Below are 3,942 nucleotides of genomic sequence, written 5' to 3'. Positions count from 1 at the left end.
TACTGTCTATTTAATTTGTATTCCCCTCAACAATTTGGGAGTAATCCTTGGAATCGATTGGTTGTCGCATCATGAAAGTGCACGAGAACATTTATCCCACACATGACATAGACTTGGATGCAATTGTTTTTGCCAAAAGATGTATACCTGAACATGTATCTGTCTACAAGAAATATGTATTGTGGGGGTGATTATTGTGAATAATGAGTTCGAGGAAGAAATCATGATGCTCTAAGAGAATGATGAAATAATTAAAGGAAAAAGGAAATTGATTGACATTGGCAAGGCACCCAAATTATAGAGTAGCTGTAGACAATATTTTGAGATAAAATGGATGTGTTTGTGTACTAAAAAATGTAGAGTTAAGAAAGACTATCTTGGATGGAGCTCATAAGCGCAGACTGAGTATTCACCCCAATTCTACGAAGATGTGCCAGAATATGTAGTTGATATTTTGGTGGCTATGGATGAAGAGGAAACTAGCTGAGTGTGTAGCATATTGTTTAACTTGCAAAAAATCTAAGGTTGAAAAAAAGAAGCTGACTAGGATGTTTAAATCACTAGACGTGCAAGAATGGAAGTGGGATAATATATCTATGGACTTTAGGCTTACAGATTAATGAAGTTTTCTCACTTATTACATGTGAAAACTACTTTTAATGTGCTTAAACTAGTAGAGGTTTATATTAATGAGATTGTTAGGCGGCACAAAGTAACCTCTCCCTTTTGGGGAGCATTAAATGAGGTTTTCAGTACAAAAGGGAGATTGAGTTTTTCCTACCATCCTTTGACTGATAGACAAAAGGAGAGGACTACTCCAACCTTGGAGGTTTTGTTGACGGCTTTCTTGCAAGATAACTAAGGAAGCTGAGATAATTTGTTACCTATGGTGGAATTCTCCTATATCAATAGTTATCAAGCGAGCATCGAGATGGAACTGTATCAAGCCTTGTTAGGGCATAAGTTCCATACTCCATTCTGTTGGTACCAAAATGGTGAGAGTTTGATTGTAGAGAAAGAGTTGGTTCAATAGACCACACAGAAGATTTTCAAGAAAGGATCAAGACAACACAAAGCTAACAAAAAGAGTATGTCGATCCGTAGTGGCGACCTCTATAGTGTAATGAGGGTGAACAAGTAGTTTTGAGAGCAACTTCAACTACAATAATTGGTAGGGAATTAAAGTCTAAGAATCTTACTCAATATTTTATTGGGCCATATCAAATTATTCAACGTGTGGGACCTGTAGCTTATCAAATTGCTTTACCTCTAAAATTGGCCAATTTGTATGATGTGTTCGACGTTTCTCTATTGAGGAAGTATGATTGAGCCATCAGATTTTATCACACTAGATGAGATTCAACTGAAGGAGAACCTTTGCTTTGAAGTTCCATCAATGAACATTGGAGAGATAACTACCAAACTTTTGAAAGGCAACAATGTTTCGTTAGTTAAGGTGATCTGGAATCAGGGGTCTGGAGATGGTAAATAGGAATTGAAAAAGAAGTTGAGGGATCTTTATCATGACCTTTTTGCGACTTTTTAAATAGGGAGACAAAACTATTTTAAAGGGGGTAAGTATTTTCACACCCTCTAACTTTTTATATACAATTAGCACATATCTTTCTTTTTCGTATTATTTTTGGTTTAATAATTAATTGCTTTGATTGATTTATTATATTTTGGACGAAGCTATTAGTTGAATAATTTATTTAAATTAGAATTTATAGAAATTATATGAATTGTTGGTGTATGTTGGTCCAAAAAAGGGATTGGACTAGGAAATAGTGGAGTTGGTATTATCTAATTCAGATAAATGAGTGCTTTTGCAAGAAAATATTTTTGGCACATCTATCCTAGAATAAAAAAAATATGTCTTCGTCTATTCTTTAAATGTTCAATTAAAGAATGATGGTCTTGATGTCTTTGTCTCAACCCAATTAAGAGAGGAGAGAATGAACTTTTCCACATTAATATAATCATGTACCTACTCTTCTCTTTTTTCCTTACCACTTATAATTCAATTTTGAAATGGAGGTTACAAATTAAATATGAGGTTGGTTGTTCTTTTTATTCTATCAAGAGAGAACAAAAATATCATCTTTATATATGATAAAAATTTAGTCCCTATACATAACCAAAATGATGAGTTTGTTTTATTACAAAAATAATCCTCAACCAAAATGATGATTTTGTTTTATTACAAAAATAATCCTCGAGAATTTTTCGGTTAATGGCAATTAACAAAAACATAAAAGATGTTGTCTACGTACATGTAAATTCATGTTCATTTCTCCACATTAATTCTTGTTTTCTTAGTCCACTGACTTTTCTCTAGAAACAAAAGAACAAAAAAGAAAAAAAGTATCCTTCTTCCTTTCGAAAACTCACGTCCACATACACTGTCACCTCAATCTTCAAGTTAAATTTCGAGTTCCTTCTTCTTAGCATCATCTCAAAGTAATTTTTGTTTGAAAAAGTCTTTTCATTTCTTTCATCAAAGGAAGAAAACTTGTACAAATTCAATGTCAAGAGCTTAGACCTTTCTCTTAGTCTTCAACTCGTCGGGCTTAAGACGTGTTACTTGGAAGGAAAACATCTAAGGTAAGGATTTTCCTCTTGCAATTCAAGTCTATTATATATATTTAAAATAGACTCCCAGTGCCACCTCAACGTATTTTAGCCATGTATACAAATATCTTCCACATCAGCCAAAAAGCTGATGTGTACCTCTTGAGAGTATGTTTCTCCTTCTCCTCGATCATGCTCTCAATCCTGCTCTTTCTCCTTCTCCTCAATCATGCTCTCAATCCCTAATATCCTTTAATCCTGCTCTCAATCCGTAATATCCTAATCTATTATATATCAATATCAATCCTGCTCTCAATGCCTAATATCTTTAATCCTCCTCCCCCTCTCTCCCCGGACCATCCAGATCATGCAAAATCGTTTTTTAATCATCTTCTGCTTCTTCTCCCAATCCGCCTCCCCCTTTCTCCCCCGACCCATATCTGCCGATTCGTAATCGAAGGGTGGGTTTAAGACCCCTGATTGTTGATACCCTCAATGAAGCTGCTCTAAAGATACCCTCGAAGGTGAGTTGTTTCTGTCAACCTGTAGCCTGATTCGTAATTGAAGGACGGTTTAAGACCCCTGATTGTTGATACCCTCGATGAAGCTGCTCTAAAGATACCCTCGAAGGTGAGCTGTTTCTGTCAACCTGTTGCAATGTTTGAAAATTGGCTTTTGTATGAGTCAAGATATTATCGTTGTTAACTTTAGGTAAATCCGTGATGATTGAATATGACTTAGAGTTTACATTGTTGAAATAGTGTTCTAAACAACAGAATGGGAGAATAGTTGAATATGACTTGGAGTTTACTTAAATTTTCAGAGAAAGTCCCACCATTACAACACCATATGCCGCAATGGAGTGTTTATATGGGAAAAATTCAGCAACTAATGAACACATGTTGTTATCTTTAAGAAAGTCGAGGTAAGTTTAAGCCAATAATCTCCAATTCTGTGTGCTAAATGCTAATATTATTCTGCTAAAATATGGAAGAATAGTAAGTGTATATTATCTTATTGTTGTGGCTGAAACAATGTAACATATTGTATTAAGAATATAAGGAAATTTAATTGCAATATTTTGTTTGTCGAAGTTGAAGAAATTTAACACCAATACTTTTCAATGTCAATAAGATAGGCGGTGGAGTGTTATCCTACTAAATCATGCAGCGTCCAGCTGTAACTCCACTTAATCCAATTCCATGTATTTAACATATGTCTGTTACAGGTGTTTCGTATTCAATTGATGAGCAAAGTTTGAGTGAAGCTTTTTCACGATATGGTGAAGTTATTGATGGTAAACAGATCGACTCTATTATTATTATTATTATTATTATTATTATTATTATTATTATTATTATTATTATTATT

Source organism: Cicer arietinum, chromosome 1, assembly GCF_000331145.2.
Source record: "Cicer arietinum cultivar CDC Frontier isolate Library 1 chromosome 1, Cicar.CDCFrontier_v2.0, whole genome shotgun sequence".
Taxonomy (NCBI): domain Eukaryota; kingdom Viridiplantae; phylum Streptophyta; class Magnoliopsida; order Fabales; family Fabaceae; genus Cicer; species Cicer arietinum.
Note: the sequence above shows the minus strand (reverse complement) of the source record.